Below are 18,460 nucleotides of genomic sequence, written 5' to 3' on the forward strand. Positions count from 1 at the left end.
TACAGGCAGAAGCAGAGGATATAGAAGCATACGGGTTGCAAATGAAGACAAGTTTAGCTTTAGACTTGTTGAGTTCAGATCTCTAAGGATATATCCAGATACGTCATCAAACCCTACATAAAAGACAATTTCAAAAAGGAAGGAGTAGTAATGGAGCCAAATTCTGAGAATGAACAGAATGAAGGATGAGATGAGGTCATAAACTCGACAATTAGAAAGTCAGTGTCTTCTTTAAGAAAACTGTCTCAATAGATCAGCGTAGATAGAAACCAATTTACAGGGGAGTAAGGTGAGGTGGGGAAGTGATAACAGTGAATATAATCTACACTGTTAGAATGTTTGGCAGTGAAAGGAAGATAGAGAGAATGAGTTGGATGAAGCAGGAGCAAGAAGATTTTTCTTAGGATGGAGGACCTAACCACTGCTCTAGTCTAAAGGACATAAAGGGAAACAAGATCAAGAACGCAAGTGTTTACCCTTGGAAAGCAGAAAATCTTATCCTGCCTGGAATATGGGAGAGAATAATGGATGAAATCATAGAGAGTCTTGGAGTGAAGAGGAAAGCTGTTGAGGGAGGCTGATGTTCAAAATAAACAGCCTGATTTTTCTCAGTGTAGTCAGATTGAAGCAGAGAGAAAGGATTAGAGTTTTTTGAGGAGTGGAAATGATGTTGAACAATGGCCACAGGGAGTGAAATATGCCTAAACATAATGTGGCAGCATTATGGTATATATGAAAATCTGATTGTGTATGTACCATGTTAATGATGCTTGAGCATGTTAACACCTCAAATCCTTTATAGATCAGAATAGAGGAACATAAATGAATGGGTATATTCTGAGTGTGTTAGGCTCCTTCAAAAAGCAGATGTCAAGTCAGGATTAGATGTGCAAGAGATTTATTGGGAGGAAATGCCTGTGAAAGATAGACGGGAGCAAGTCCCAAATTTGGGAGAGCCTCAGACTGTGATGCAGGTCTGACCTCTGTGAAGGAGAAAGGGAAGGAAGGAGGATTAGGTAGGAAGAGTCTCAGACTTCAGTGCAGTTGTGAGAAGTTTGGCCACGCCAGTGGGAAATCCTCGAGCCAAAGTCCCTGATAAGGGAGTTTCCCATCTTGCAAGAATGAGCTGGCTTTAATACTCCTGCCACTGTCAGTCATTGGCTGGGAGCAGCCCACAGGAAGCATGGAGCAGGACGATCCACAGGGAAGGCAGCTCAATTTTGCTCTGCATCAGAGGATTTGAGTGTCACGTTTCCTTGGCTGCCAAGTGAGTGTGTGATGAATATGTATTTTGCAAGACCAATTCCCTGAGGGAGAGAAAATCACCTGAAAGAGTTCCCAGCCAAAGCTCCAAAGATGGGCCAAGCTGAAAACCTTAGCCTGGGAAGACTCATAGATCCCCAATCTGTTGTGACATAGAGTTGGAAATGGAACCTAAATGGATGGACTCAGGGGGTGTGGAAGGTAGAACTTCTGGATCAAAGTGAGAGAAGTAGAACCTGGACAATATCCAGGTAAATCACCTTATAGCAACTCTGAGGACCTTTCGTCACCAAATTTGAATAGGCTGGAAGTCAGGAAGGCAGGAAGCCATGCAAAGGTGCCTAAACAGTTGTGCTAATTTAATAGGAGTGAGAGTGGTGTTACATTAGGATGAGAGAATTTAGGGTTCAGTAAAGGTCTTTGCTGCTTCCCTGGAAAGTTTAAGATTAAAAGTCTGTCCTTTTCAAAGTCATTCCAAAGGATTTCCAATAGGGCTGAAATTAGGGTGAGGTGAGTGAGGCAAGATCGTGTAAGCGCAGGGTAGGATCCTGTCTTTATTTAACTTTTTGACACTTTGTTCATCGTGGATCCTTTGCACTAGTCTTTTTTTAATATTGCATTAAAATATTTATGTTGATTACTGAGGTTTTGGCACCTTCTTAAATATTGTACCTGAGGGGAGTGCCCCACTTGCCTTACCCTAGTCCTAGCCCTGTTTCAATTTTGTAATTGATTCTGTCTGTTTTTGATGCTGGACCATCTCATGTGATGGCAAAAGGCATTAAAGGAAGAAAACACTACTGGGGATGCAGGAACTTCGGGGAAGAAACAAGGATCTCATTCTTAATGCTTCCCTGATCAAATTTTGGATGGCTTTGTGCTCTATGTTAATAAGAGAAGCCATTTCCTAACAGGTGAATAAAAAGATTTCCTGGGACATTCAGGACCCAGCTGAGGTTGGATAAATTGAATTTTTAATAACACCAAATAGTATAATTACAGGACTCTTGGTAGAAAGTTAGGGATCAGCAAGGGCTGTGTAGAGAAATGAAGGGAGAGGTAATCGAGGATGTTGGTCACAGCCTCCATCCATCCGTTCCCCTTTGTTCTTCCATATGGCCTCTTGCTCATCCTTGATTTAGGATTAACCTCAAAAAAATTTTTCCTACTTATGTGCCCCTGAAAATTCCAGCCAACGTATATACCAGTGCCTAGAGCATTGCCTGGAACATACTAGGCATTCTAGATGTATTTGTTGAATGAAGGAAAGCAGGTTCACTAAGATTTTTTTTTAAGATTTTAAAATTTTTCCTTTTTCTCCCAAAGCCCCCAGTACACAGTTGTGTATTTTTAGTTGTGGGTCTTTCTAGTTGTGGCATGTGGGAGGCCACCTCAGCATGGCTTGATGAGTGGTGCCATGTCCACGACCAGGATTCAAACTGGCAAAACCCTGGGTCGCTGAAGCAGAGTGGGAGAACTTAACCATTTGGCCACGGGGCCGGCCCCTCACTGAGATTTTATATGAGATATCAAAGGTCATCTTGGAGGCCAAACAAGAAAACCAAGGAGTCAAAACTTTTTTCTCTTGGCTATCCAAGATAAAATAAATCATCAGGTCATCTTCATTAACTTATCACCTCTAGTATGTACCCAAGTGTCCTGTTGCTTGTATTATAGATAATACCTATTAGATGTCTCTACTTTGAAAGTTGCTGTATTAGTCTGGATTCTCCAGAGAAATAGAACCGATAGGAGATATGTAGGTAGATAGATAGGTAGGTATGTAGGTATGTAGGTAGATAAAAGAGCTTTGCTATAGGAATTGGCTCATGTGATTACGGAGACTTAGAAATCCAAGATCTACAGTCAGCAATCTGGAGACACAGGAGAGCCAATGGTGTAAGTTCCAGTCTGAGTCCAAAGGCAGGAGAAGACTGATGTTCCAGCCTGAAGACAGTCAGGCAGAGAGAGAGTTCTTTCTTACTCAGTTTTTCATTCTATTTTTGCTTTCAACAGATTGAATGAGGCCCATTCACGTTGGGGAGGCAATCTGCGTTACTCTGTCTACTGATTCAGATGTTACTCTCATCCAGAAACACTCTCACAGAAACACCCAGAAATGTCTTACCAAGTATCTGGGCACTCCACGGCCCATTCAAGCTGACACATAAAATGAACCATCACAGTTGCTAATTGAAAACCTAAGAACATAAATTTCTGTGAACAAAATATTTAAATAAATGGCACTTCCTTAGACGATTCCTGTGAAGATAATGTCCTCTTGGGTGGCTTCAACACAGATGGAAATAAAAATTAGATTTGGCTAATTTCTAAGTTTTCAGAATTGTAATGTTGCCTAAATGAGACCAATAGTAAAGGCAAGATTGAAAAAGAGAGCATTTCCATTTTCAAAAGAAGTGTTCATAATGCATGCAAAAGACAAAGAGTTCAGCGACAGGCAGCAACCTCTTGGATCAGGAGAACAATCTCAGTTCTGATGATGTGTCATCATCCTTCAAGGTATGAGCAAGAGGGCAGAGCCAAGAGACTTCCATTCCATAAGCTATATCATTTTAGAATAAATTCAATTATTGTTCTAACTCAGCATTGGACTTATAAATTTATTGCTCTGAACCCAGTTGTTCTGTTGTGCAATTTTTATGTGCTCAACAACTTTTGAGTAGTAAACAAGTAGGAACTATCGAACTGCTTCCCTCTGGCTTTGTCCAAGCTCTGTGTGGGTCCAAGACAGTCCCCCTGATCACTTCCCAGGTGTTGGATTTTTATGTTTTTAACAAGTGGGTACAAAACTCATTTGAAACTCTTCATTTGGAAAAACATTGAATCTTCATTTAGAAAATTCCGTGTTCAAGTTTTTCAAGTAGGCAGTTATAAGATTTTTTAATAGGAGACACAGTTAAGTCATTTTTGGTTATAAAGATAATACTATAACAAGGGCATCATTTCTTCCTATCTGTTTTCAAAATGTTCTCTCTTTGCAAACGGAGTTCTTTTCTCACTCTTTTTTTTCAAACATGACCTTTTCTTTGGCACAGATGAATTAAAAAAATTTTTTTAAGTAAATGCTACAGTCAGGTATGATTAAATGTAGTTATTTTAACCTCTTAAAGTGGCCCAATAAAGCTTATGCTATGAGTAAAATGTTTATCTCCACCATTTTCTTTTCACTTACTTGGGGTTACTGTATTGTTTCTATCTTTGATCTGAGGTTTCATTGCAGGAATATGTTTGAGGCCACTTGTCCATTTTATGAAGACTAGTTCAAGCTAGATGATACAATCTAGAAATCCATTCTTTTAGGCACATGTAAACTGAACTCTGCACATGCTGGAAACAGTGTAAACACCAAGTTGTCACGTCCCTGTACACCCAAATAACCTTACCTTCTCCTCAAGATACATCCTGTACCAGACCTGACATGTGACCTTCTGAAGGCAGATGAAATTAGAGTGCCAGAGCCAATCTCCATATTAAATAGTATCACTTGTTGTTTTCATCTTCCCCCAGGGAACGCAGCTTTGTCGTGGAGTCATTTGTGGATCCATTCTAGGGAGGCCAAGGAAATTCCAGCTATGAATCAGTGCAGAAACATTTACGTCCTTCAGATTCTTCAGAGTGAAGCATTGTCAAGACAAACAAACCTTCCTCTTCTTAATATTGAAATACTCTCATGACAGAGCTTTGATTCATTGTTTTGCCAGTAGAGCCTCAGTCTCCTTATTCTGCCTTACCCTAAGCTCTTCCCCTATTTAGGAGTGGGTGGTAGGGAATAAGGACTCAAGGAGAAGGGAAAAGAAAATCCTGTCCTACCATCTTCTCAGGGTCTAGCATTTAGCATGTGCTCCACATTAAGTTGTCGTAGTGATGCACTATTGATCTTTTCTGTGATTTCATGGGATATTAGGTCCCACTTAGTCTATGGAACACACAGAACCAAACTTAGCCTGTGAGCTCCCCTAGTGCTGGCGTTCCTTGATTCTATGAGTCTGCGTCTTTGGTGAAAGCCGCCTCCACTGGTCGGCAGTGCTGTTCCTGGGTGATGTGCACAAGTCCGAGGCCCACTCGCCCCCATGTCTCACTCCATCTTTGGTGGCGTACCGTGAGAGCTTCAAAAGATGAACCTGAAAGTGGATATTCATGAGAATTAGAAACAAATCACCGCAGGGAACTAACAACATAAAAATACTTCAAACTGTGAGGAATTGAAGCAACAGTTCCTGTTGTGATGTACACCATGGACACAGCATGTGAACAGCTATGAAAAAAACACTGGAGGAAAAAGTATGTCTATGAAAAACAACTTGAAAAACCACAGAGAGCTCCAATGCCTCATGTGTAGAGAGTAACTACCACAGACAAGTCTCTGGGGTCAAGAGAGTGAATCTGTGGCGTAAGGTTAAAGTTTGAATCCCGAAGTAAGTTTTGCCAGGCCTTGCCCCACTTCACAGTGCCCAGAAATTCCTCTCAGTACAACCAAAGGTCGTCCTGCTTCTGTCAACCCCCAAGAACTATATGGACAGAGTTACCACGTCCATTCCAAAATCATTCAATTACATAAAACGGGGTGAGGAAGAGAAGTAATCCAGATTCAGTCCTCAATCTAAAATAAGATATTTACTTCTAGACTAGTGTTTTAGCAAAACTCAAAGTAACTTGTGACTTTTTACACATATGAGTGATTAATCATATTACATCACCACCATATTGGTTTTCAAATGTAAACCTACCCCGGTATCTCAGGGCAAGATTACTCTGACTTGACCAAAGAGTGAAAATAAAAGTATAAGCCTATAATCATCATTTAATATTCTGTATGCCAAAAAGGGATTATTTTACACAAGGATCACGTTCTTCTGGGGGGAAAAAGGCATTTAAAAAGAAATCATATTAGGTAAATCTCTCTGACAGTGACCCACAACTCCCTTTTGATAATGAAGGAATAACTTTTCCTAATTGGGTAGCTAATGAGAAGTTTATTACACTCAATCTGTTTTGTAATCATGATCTCGAGATTGTAAAGTCCTGGAAGGCAGTGACTGCACATGTTGTTCATTGACTTAAAGACCTTCTCCAGCTGATACAGTATTAAGTAAGCAGAGAATTTTTATGTCACTTAGGAGGCTTTCAGCTGGAATTAATAGAAAACATTTCAACTTGCTCAAGCAATAGAGATGTGTGTGTGTACTCTCATAGCAAGCAGTCCAGAGTTAGAGGAAGTTATCAAGAGGCTTGATCACATCACCAAAGACCCAGTTCTTCCCATTCTACTGTCCGCAGAACGTCAGCTTTTGCTTGGAGGCCAGCTCCCCTCGTGGTTGTAAGATGGCTACCAAGTGCCAAGCATTCTGTGCAGATACGTTAAAGTCTGATAGATAAGGTGGCCATCTCTTCCCATGCATCTCTTCCTAAGAGAAGGAAACATGTTGCAGGAGCCTCCTGAGTTCTTTTTCTTCAGGAACGGGGTCACATGACTACTATTAAGCCAGTCACTGGCAAGGCAAATATAACCAATGGTTAATTTAGACCAATCAGGATTTCATTCTGAGATTTATGAAGGAAAGATGGACAACTAAATCAGTTAAGAATAGGTTTTGCAAATCAAAACTACACTAAGATACCACCTTACGCCTGTTAGAATGGCTATAATCACCAAGACTAAAAACAACAAATGTTGGAGAGGGTGTGGAGAAAAGGGAACCCTCATACTCTGCTGGCGGGAATGCAAATTGGTGCAGCCACTATGGAAAACAGTATGGAGATTCCTCAAAAAACTAAAAATAGAACTACCATATGACCCAGCTAGCCCACTACTGGGTATCTACCCAAACAACCTAAAATCAAAAATCCAAAATAGCATATGCACCCCCTATGTTCATTGCAGCACTATTCACGATAGCCAAGACATGGAAACAATCCAAGTGCCCATCAACTGATGATTGCCTAAAGAAGATGTGGTGTATATATATACAATGGAATACTACTCAGCCATAAAAAAGACAAATTCATCCCATTTGCAACAACTTGGAAGGACTTGGAGGGAATTATGCTAAGTGAAATAAGCCAGACTGAGAAAGACAAACATCAGATGATTTCACTCATATGTGGAACATAAACAAACACATGGACAAAGAAAACAGTTCAGTGGTTACCAGGGGAAGGGAGGTGGGGGGTTGGCACAGGGGGTGAAGGGGAGCACTTATGTGGTGACAGTCAAGAAATAATGTACAACTGAAATCTCACATTGATGTAAACTATTATGAACTCGATTAAAAAAAAAAGAAGAAGAGGGGCCGACCCTGTGGCCGAGTGGTTAAGTTCGCACACTCCGCTTCGGTGGTCCAGGGTTTTGCTGCTTTGGATCCTGGGCACAGACATGGCACTGCTCATCAGGCCACATTGAGGTGGCATCCCACGTGCTACAACAAGAAGGACCCACAATTAGAATATACAACTATGTACTGAGTAGAAAAAGCAGAAAGAAAAAAAAAAGAAGATTGGCAACTGTTGTTAGCTCAGGTGCCAAAAAAGAATAGATTTGATTGTGAATAGCAGAGATCCAAAATAATCGAGGCTTAAATAAGAAAGAAAATCACCCACACAAAAATTCAGAGGTAAGCAGTTCTGGGCTATCTACAAGTTATCTACTGCCACCCAATGTCTTAAAACAATAAACATTTATTTAGCTTATGACTATGAGCATCAGCGGAGCATCTTCACTTTGGGCTTGCTTCAGCTGGACTTACTTGTACGTCTGCTGTCAGTGGGTGAGTCAGCCACAGGTCAGATTTACTGGTGGTGGATGGGTTTCCTGATATGTCTCAGACCACAACCGGGACAAGTAAGATCTGTTCCACATTGTCTGTCAACCGGAAGTAGACTAATCCAGGCTTGTTTCCACCACAGAGGCAAGGGTCCAGGAGAGTAAGCAGAAATATGCAAAGCTTCCTAGTACTGCATAACAAACCGCCTCAAAACTTAATGGTCTAAAACAACCGTTTACTTAGTTTATGAGGCTGCATGTGGCAATTTAGGCTGGTCTCACCTGGGCTCCTTCCTCTGTTTACATGCAGCTGTGTTATGGCTAGGTAACTCTGCTTCTAGAGTTTGGCAGGCTGTCAGCTGGGACCCCTCAATTCTCCTCCACATAGTCTCTCATCCTCCAGCAAGCTAGCCAGAGCTTGTGCTCGTGGTGAAAGCAGGAGTCCAAGATGGAAAGTAGAAGTATGCATGGGTCTTTGAGATCTAAGCATGAAACTGGCACATGGTCACTTCTGCTGCATTCTATTGACAAGAGCAAGTCACAAGGCAGCCCAGATGCAAGGTGTGAGAAAATACACTCCACCTCTTGATGAGCTGCAAAATCACACTGCAAGAATCATGGATTCAGGGAGGGGAATAGTTGGGGCCATTTTTGCAAGCCAATCTATCACAGCAGTGGCCCTGCTCCTTTCACCTCGCCTCTCTGCTATTTATAGAGTGTGACCCGTATCCTCCTCACCCAAGATAGCAGCCACTGCCTCCACATTCCAGGCTGCAGACTGAAAAAAGGAATAAAGAAGATAGGGTGAACGGCATGCTAGATGTCCTTTAAATGCTCAGAAGCTGCTAAATGACTCTTTGTTTACATCCAACTGGCCAGAACTTAATCATATGTCCACACGAGGGAGATGCAGTCTTCACTCTGGGTGGCCAAGGCACTGATAAATTCTATTCATATGGAAGAAGACAGCAGACAACCGTGAGTCTGCCACAATATCCAAAATATATCAATCAAGGAAGGGAAAGGGGTTAGATGTAGGTAGCCCAACCAACAGTATCTGATATAGTTTCCCATAAATCATTTCAATTTATAAAAATCCCTTCAATCCAAGGTTTGTTTTGTTGTTTTTTAACAAACTATTACCACGATTAGAAAAAGAAATCCACATTAATTTTATGACTTCCATTTTCCTTTTTCTCCAGAGGTGGGAGCTGCTTTGCACTATGCCAGGCACAATGAAGAATCCCTTTCTACTCTGTTCCCAGCTCAGCTTGCCCCTGGATGGATTACAGAATGTCCCAGACATCATTTGTAGCCCACCTTGGAGAAGAGTTTTGTTACATTACTTCTAAACCAGTGTGATAAAACTCTGGTCAAGAAATCATATAGTCAGAATCGCTTCTTGGGTTCGCTTATTCTTCCTAATTGTTGAATCAGACTACATCTTTTGGGGATTGAGAGAAGCTCTGAAATTAGATGATGTACTTCTCATGGTTTTTCATTGCATCAGAAATCAACTCCAATTAATTTAAACAGTAGAAGGGAATCGTTGAACGGTGTAAGAGGTGCTCAGAGAGTTGATGAGAAGGCTGGAAAACAAGGGCGGGACAGATCCCAGTGATAAGGTGATAAGGCAAAGCCAGGATCAGCCTCAGTCGTTCAGTCCTGGCTGCTTGGGACTTCGCCTCTGGCACTCTTACCTCTGGTCACTTTCTATCCATGACACTGGCTTCTAGACTCTACTGCAGCCACCTGAAATTCTCTTACTGACTCTCTGCCTTCAAGTCAGTTCTTTAAGATCCAAAGTTCCAGGCAGAAGCATCTAAGTGGCCTCTTTTAGGTCAGATGTCCATGCTCCAGCTGCCAGGGCAGTGAAGAGAGAAAGACCTGCCCCTCCTACAGCTTTTGTAAAAAGAAATTAGGCTGTTTCCCACCCACGTTTGGATTCCTCTCAAACATGAATGATGTTAGGAAGCTGGTCAGCCAAAACAGAAAATACCCACTACAGAGGCCGTAGTGGGCGCTACGGAGGAACAGGGGCACTTCGCCCAGTTGTCTAGAACGTTGGGATGAGGGAGTGGAGAAGCATGGAGCCAACGTGGGGTGGGGAAAATGAAATTTATTCTGCGTGTATTTGAATATATACTGATTATCAGAATACCATGGGGAATACATGAATCAGCTCAAATGATTTAAAATTTTTATCTTTCAATATTGGAAATAAACCTTCAGTTAAATGAACAATGTGAACATAATGTGTATTCTCATGGAATACAGCTTCTTTGCATTTGGAAATCTTATTATGTTAAGGTTGGGTGGGAGAAATTTCAAATTGAGGGACACTCCGCAATTGAAAACATTAAGCATGAAGTTAAAATGGAAATTTTCAGACATATAAGATCTCAAAAAATCTTCACTTTTTATACCCCTTTCATGAAACTACTAGGGCATGTACTACACCAAACAAGGAAATAAACCAAGAAAGAGAAAGGCACAGGAACCAGGAAACAATGTATCCAGTGTAAGAGAGGACTGTGAGGAATTCCTAGGACAAATGTCAGAGATGAGCCCAGGACATAGCTGAGCTCCCAGTGGCTAGGAGGATGGACGTCTCCAGGAGTGAGGACTCTAAAAAATGGGAAATATATATACATATGCATATATATATATATATATATATGGAGATATTTGGGGGATAAATCAGTGATAGATACGTAAACAACAAAGCAAGTGAAAAATGAGTTATCAACTCCAGGTAAGATATAAAATAATACAAGAAATGAAATGTAATCGTAGTCTACTATATAGTTCAAAAATAAGTAACACATTTATAATAATGCAAACACTGAATATTGATCTAATAAGAAATTGTGATAAAACTAGATTCTGGAATTTGCTTCAAAATGGTATGAGATGGTGGGGGAAGTGGGTGGGGTGTGGATAGGGCAGGACTAGCCATAGGTTAATGGTTCTTGGGCTTGGGTGATGGGCACATGAGGGTTCATAATATAATATCCTTTTTGTAGGTATGTTCAAAATTCTCCATAATAAAATGGTATCACCTTTTTAAAATGGTGATATAACTATATTAGAAGGATGTGGGGAGAAGAAGGGATGGGGGCAGAGATATAAGAGAACTAATCTTCATCTTCCACGATAGGAAGCTCACAGATAACGTCTAAAACTAAAAACTCAGGTAATAGCTGAATATGTATATTACTTAGAAATGTGAACATAAGCACCAGATAGTATAGCTAAGAGATGAAATTGGCTGCCCTGGGGAGAAGGAATCCAGGATGAGGAGAGTGCGTCTGCTATTGTCCAACTTGATTTTTAAAGCCATGTCTATAAATCTTTGGAAATAAAAATTAGGGGCCGGCCCGGTGGCACAGCGGTTAAGTTCTAACGTTCTGCCTTGGTGGCCAGGGGTTCCCAGTTCAGATCCCAGGTGCGGACCTATGCACCACTTGTCAAGCCATGCTGTGGCAGGCATCCCACATATAAAGTAGAGGAAGATGGGCTAATCTTCCTCAAAAATAAATAAATAAATAAAAATTAAATTATTAAAGTAAAATAATGTTTTTTTTCTTGAGGAAGATTAGCCTTGAGCTAACATCTGCCGCCAATCCTCCTCTTTTTGCTGAGGAAGACTGGTCCTGAGCTAACATCCTTTCCCATCTTCCTCTACTTTATATGTGGGACACCTGTCACAGTATGGCTTGACAAGCAGTGCATAGGTCTGCACCCGGGATCCAAACTGGGAACCCTGGGCGGCTGAAGCAGAACATGCGAACTTAACCGCTGCACCACCAGGCCGGCCCCAAAATAACTTTTTAAAATAAAGAGAAAGAAAGCAGTGAAACTAGTCTGAAGAAGTTATACTTGCTGTGCACCATTGGAGAATCCTTTCTGGGCTGAATAACCAGGCCTCCTGGAGGGGGTGGAGGGCAAGGATGAAATCAGGCCATGCGCTCGACTCAGCCTGTAGGTGAGCTTCCCCACCGCTGCCCGCAGTGTCCATTAAGGTTAACAAGAAGAAAGGCAATTAGGTAATTACAAATATGTCCTTGGCGTGCCAATTATCTAATGTCTCATACTGGCCAGCTACTTGTGAGCTAAATTTGTAGCTTTGAAAAGATGAGACCCACTAACTCCTGAGGCCCTCTGGACACTTTTTCTCCAGACTAGGAGAAAGTTCGCAGTGGCGCTGCCATCCTTTCAACACATCTTTGGACTTTAGCCTGTCCTTTTCCTTGTGGCCTCCACTGGCAGATAATTTTAGGTTGAGGTGATGTGAAATAAATTTCATAACTGAGAAGGCATACGTCTTCATCAGTTAGAAGAGATCTCAGCCTTAACACAGAAGCAGGGGCCTCTAACATGCCTGCCAAATCAGGTGTTAATCATTTGGTTGTTGGACTGTGGGGAGATCCTGAGAGTTCCAGGGGAGTCCCAGGCAAGGGTAGAGGGCATGCAGGCAGCTTGGGACATTAGCTACTTACTGACTTTTACCCACAAACTTCAATATTTTTAACAATCCTTCACTGTACTAGTACAAACCAGCCAACTGTCAGCACTATATCAGGATTCTCAGCACTTAGCAGCCAGGCAAAGATGGGAATAGCCATACTTGGTGCGGGTCTGAATCACCTAAAGTTTGGATCCGCTTGAGACCAGCACCACAGATTTTAGCACGTTTACCAGGACTTAGCCTGGGAGACAGGGATAGCGAGTACTCTTTGCTTAACAACGTAACACTGGTGTTCACTCATCTGTTGAATGGTACACTATCTTTTTTATTTTCCCTTGTTTGCCATTTTTCTCCATTCTGCTACCTCCTTAATGCCTACCTTACACCTATGACCCGTTATCCAGGTGTGTTTGGTCGTTCACTGCTGAATCCCCATTGCCTAGAACAGTTCCAGGCTTGTAGGAGGCACTCAGTGAATGAGTCACTATGGCTTCTAGGAAGGAGGAGAGGCATCTTCTGCAGAGAAAAGATGTGAAGGGAGATCATTGGAATTCCGATGCTACCTTGAGGGAGGGCACTCATGTATGGAAATTGAGTTCAGAGGACAGCACCCTGGGGGTCCCATTCTCTTTTCAAATGGCAAGACTGCAAATCAAAGAGAATCTTAGACAGCCAGGTATGTTAAGGAAGGGCTGTGGGTGATTGCTCCTTTTGCATTCTCCTCAGTCCTATCTACCAACATCAGTCAGCCATTTTGGCAGAGGAAGGAAATTGCTCTGCTCTTAGATAAATCCCACTGCCTTCTTCTCATCCCTAACTGCTCCCTCAGCTCAGCCCAATCTGAATGAGAACCTCTCCCCTACAACCCAAACGTGCACTTCTCTTACTCCATCCTCTTAAAATGCACTTGTCCTTGGAGTAGCAACTTACTGCATCATGTGTTGGTTTAATGCCCTTATTCTGCTCTCTCTATGTCCACATCCAACTGTCTTAGATTCTAAATTCCAGGAAAGCAGGGAATTAGTCTATGTAACTGTCACAATAAACAGTCATGCAAAGTACTGGGTACAATTAGGCACTTCGCAGATTTTTTCAAAAATAATAGTGGTGAGGGGCTCTGAAATGTGAAGCATAAAGTCATAATAATAATCGCTTCTACAGACTGGGATTCTTAATCTGGGGTTCATAAACTCGGGTGGGAAAAAAATTACGTCTTTTTTTATACTCTGACTGAAATTTACTAATTCCTTCTATCAATGCAGGCAGGATGCCACAGAAGTATCAACTGTATATGTGACTTTGTTTCCAATAGAAATCACGGATACTTTCATATCATATTACATTTGCTGTAGATAGCTCAAAATAATGTGTACTCATTACTACTTCAAAATTACAGTAGAATGTATATTTTACCGTAATAAAAAAAATCACAGTAGTTATTTGACCTGCCACTAAATCTTGCTATTTGATGTGCTGATAAAGAAGCATGTATTTATAATTTTATTTTTTTAAATATATTTGATTGCTATGTTTAATATAATTTATTTCCTTTGAAATTCTAGGTATTTTATGCTATGTTTTTCAAAACATATTCTGAGCAGCAGTTTACAAACTCAGACTGTCAGAGGACCCATGGCACATACACAAAAAGGTGAGGATCCCCTGCTCTGTGCAAAGCACTGTATGTAATTCTTTAATCATTACAATAACTCTGTGGGTTAGGTATTGTCACTCACCATCGTACAGACCGTGATGCCAAGCCCTAGAGAGATTAGTAACGTGTCCAAAGTCACGAGGCTGACAGAAGGCAAAGTAAGGATTAGTCAGTCTGACTCCAAAGCCTGTGCCTTAACTACACAATACAGCACATCTTCTGGGTGTTGTGAGGGTTGTGTGCAAATTAATATTTTATGCACTGTCATAGAGTTCATTTCTGATAAAATGAGAGTTTGAAAATACTTTTAGCATTAGTATCAAAAGTGATTCTAGTTATTACTAGTTGTTACTAAGACTTAAAAATGACACTTTCTGATGACAGAAGTCATATAGGGTTAAAGTAGTAGAACAAAGGGGGATCACAGAATCTCCTCTTCTGATAGCTAATGAAATGAATAAAAAATTAGTCTAAGAGCCAGGCAGCAAATATTCATCACCAGTGATGCAACAGATATCGTCCTAGGTTCTGGGGCTGCAGCAGTGACACAAAACGCAGTCTGTGCTCTCATTTCATACCAGCCCCAAATTCACCCAGCAGCAAGCAAACACAGAGAGGGAAATAGCCTTCTGGAACACATTGGCTTTCCAGGAAAGAAGATCCCGATATGATGAGGCACAGTCAGATTCCAAACCCTGTCCCCACGCCCCAGGAGTAATGCTAAGCACAGAGGATGGGAGGCTGAGTCAGAGGTCTAGTAAGTCCAAGAAAAGACCTCATGAGTTTAGCCCCAACACACCACTGCCACCATTGGACCCCTGCAGAGGCCAGAACTGGTGCCACGGCTTGCCATTTTCCGGAGCACTAAAAAGGTCTGAATTGGGGGATTTGCTGCTTCATTCATTGGACAAATAATTTTAAAACAGACCTGAATGATAAAAAGAAGCCATTCATTCTGGATCAGAGAGCAGAGGTTTTGGCCTGAGAAAACAGGGCTACAAGAACAAGTCTGGAGGGTGTGCTGTTAGTTTTATGTGTCAGCTTGGCTAGGTGGTAGTACCAGTTATTTAATCACTGACTGGTCTAGGTGTTGCTGTGAAGGTATTTGGTAGATGTGATTAACATCTGCAATCACTTGACTTAAATACAGTTTACCCTGGGTAATGTGGGTGGGCCTCATCCAATCAGTTGTAAGGCCTTCAGAACAAAAGCAGGTTTCCCAGAGAAGGAGAGATTCTGACCCAAGACTACAGCATTAACTCCTGCTTGAGTTTCCAGCCTCTGGAATTCAACCCTATGGATTTCAGACTTGTCAGCTCCACAATTGCATGAGCCAATTCCTTAAAACGTATATGGACTAACAGAGAGAGAGAGCCCTTTACATATATAAATATACATACCCACACACTCCATTTCAGCATCTGCTTCTGAAGAACCCAGCCTGCAACACCTGCTGCCAAGATCTATCATATTGATTCTGTTTCTCTGGAGAATGCTGACTGATAGGGAGTTTGAGTAACGGAAAGAAGGCCAGTGTTAGGGAGCACAATGAAAGTGGAGTAGGGGGATGGATTGGTGGGAGGTTGATATGCAATGAGGACAGAGATAGGGAGTGGCCAGATTACCTTAGGCCTAGTAGACTCCCCCCACACACACACAAATCCACAAAAGAGATGACAAGCAAGAGGATAAATGAACAAAGAAATAGAACTTTTTTAAATCTGAAAATTAAATTAGGTTTCTTGCCTATCAGCTTGGCAAATATTCTAAAGATTGACCCCCCATTTTGTCAGTGAGGCTGTGTGAAAACAAGCACTCTCAAATGTCTCTGCGGGTAGGGTAAAGGGGAATAACCCCTATGGAGGGGATCTGATAATGTCTAACAAAACTCCATATGCATTAATCACTTGATCAAGGATTCCCAGTTTAAGGAATTTACCCTGAAGATGTACCTCCATGAATATGAAAAACACGAAAGGTATTCTTTGCAGCATTTTTTGTAATAGTAAAATATTGGAAGCAACCTAAATGCTATTCATGGGAGATTGGTTAGTAATCTCTAGTACACGCACACAGTAGAATTCTACGCAGTTACTTAAAAAAAAGATTTCTATGTACTGATATGGAATGATTTCTAAGATATTTTGTTAAGTGAGAAGCAAGGAGTAAATGAATATAGATAGTACGCCAATTCTTAAATAAGAAGGAAAGGGAAATAAGAATGTGTGTGTATTTACTTATTTTTGCAAAAAAAAAGCCAGGACTAAGGAAGTGGTTTCTGTGAGATAATAGAAAATATGTATCTTGGTCTCTGCCCCAGTTCCTGGCACAGGGCTCCTGAAACCCTTGTATTTCCTGGGTGATAAGAGTGTCTTTTGTTCTAATGAGGTGACTCTGGATGGGCTCCTGGATGGTTCCCGGATGGGGGCTGGTCACCAGAAAGACCAAGCCAGGATTAGAAGCTTAGAATTTTCAGCCCCATCCCCATTCTTGAGGCGGGAGAAGGGCTGAAGTTAATGATTAATCATGTCTACGTGATGAAGCCTCCACAAAATCCCACAAGTTCAGAGAGCTTCCAGGTTGGTGAACACGTGGAGGTGCTGGGAGGGTGGTGTGCCTGGAGGGGGCATGGAAGCTCTGCATCCCTTCCCGCATACCTTGACCCAGATTCTCTTCCATCTGGATGTTCATCTGTATCCTTTATCATATCCTTTTATAATTAACCAGTAAACATACATAAAATGTTTCTCTGAATTCTGTGAGCCAATCTAGCAGGTTAATCAAACCCAAGGAGGGGGTTATGGGAACTCTGATTTGTAGCCAGTTGGTCAGAAGTACAGATGACAACCTGGACTTGCGATTGGCATCTGAAGTTGGGGGGCAATCTTGTGGGACTGAGCCCTTGTGAAATCTGATGCCACCTCTAGATAGATAGTGTCAGATTTTAGTTGAATGGTAGGACACCCAGCTGGTGTCACAGAGAATTGCTTGGTGTGGGGTAAAACCGCCACTATTTGGTGACAAGAATTGTCAGCAGTGAAATGTCCTGTGTGAGTAGTAAAGGAGAGACACAGGGAAGAGAAACACAGTAGGGAAGAACTGGATTTTTCCCTACATGAGAAGGAAAAAAATCTGAGTTTTTCCACGAAACAGTTTCCTGTGGAGTGGAAGGGATCAAGATGGGAATGAGGCTTCCTTGAGTATAGCTTTTTACATGGTTTTCACTTTTAAACTATGTAAATATTTTAAATAATCCCAAACATAAAATTAAAACAATGCGGTAGATACTGAAATGTGCCACCCAGATCCTCTGTAAGGGAGCCTGGGTTACCTGGCTGTGGGGAGTGCAGACAGCAGACAGCCTCCAGCTGCCAGCTCCTTCAGGGTCTGCCACAACTGCAAAAGAACTGCCTGATGCAAAGTCACACCCTTCCTGGGGCAAGCACATCCTGTGACTGCACGAGGCGGAGACATAAAGGCCCATGCTGGACAACTCTGCCAGCCAGCGTTGCAGAGCTCCCCACCAGGTTGGCTAAGGCTTTGCTAGGCCTGCATCAAGTTCATCTTCTCCCTTTTCCTAAATCCTGTTTCCGTTCCCTTGTCTTCACAGGCATCACTCTCTAATAAACACCTTGCAGCTAACTCCATCTCAGCGTCTGTTTCTGCAGAACCCAGCCTGCAGTAGTGGCCGCCAAGAGCTGGATTACTCACCACCTGGCTGGTAATGAGGACCCCTTCACTGGTGGCAGGTGGAGCACAGCAGCCCCTAGCACAAGACGGTGGTCCAATTGTTCGCTGGTGATGAGCTGGAAGAGGGTACCAGGGAAAGGAAATGCACTAACGGGTACTCTGTGTCTCCTGTCTGAGAAGCACGGAGGAAATGGTAGCTCTACGGATGACAGAGTGGGTGGTATTGTCAAGCTTCACTGATGCCCTGCAGATAAATAGTGAAGAGCTGAGGGCCCGTTAACAGACAATTAAAAAGGTTTCTGGAAGCCAAAAGGCCTCTTTGTTTACACACAAATAAACTCATCTCCTTTAGCCAGAGAGCAGAGAAAGTTGGGGATCAAGTTCAAATAGTCTGAGTGGCTGAATTTCGAAGAAAGTTAATGTCCAACCATGGTTGGTTATGCTAAGGTTAGGACTCTGGTGGAGAAAATCTGGGCATTTGACTCTAGGCTGGAGACATCTTCTGAAGATTTTGACTCCCCAGATGCCCCTGAACCTTCTGAGCCTGTAGCAATGTCCCATCCCTCCCTATTAAAATCTAGCCCCCCAGCCATGCTGGGAA

The 18,460-nt window shown here is 42.0% G+C and overlaps 1 long non-coding RNA gene across 1 annotated transcript; it reads right to left on the bottom strand.

Moving 5' to 3' along the window:
• Positions 1 to 3,268: 3,268 nt before the first annotated feature.
• On the bottom strand, positions 3,269 to 18,017 carry LOC139044768 (uncharacterized). The gene is made up of 3 exons (XR_011501875.1): positions 17,881 to 18,017; positions 7,580 to 7,700; positions 3,269 to 5,405 (listed from the first exon to the last, which is right to left on the bottom strand). It is a non-coding gene; the product is annotated as an uncharacterized lncRNA (long non-coding RNA).
• Positions 18,018 to 18,460: the final 443 nt, after the last annotated feature.

The sequence above is a fragment of the Equus asinus genome, chromosome 3 (genome assembly GCF_041296235.1).
Source record: "Equus asinus isolate D_3611 breed Donkey chromosome 3, EquAss-T2T_v2, whole genome shotgun sequence".
NCBI lineage: Eukaryota > Metazoa > Chordata > Mammalia > Perissodactyla > Equidae > Equus > Equus asinus.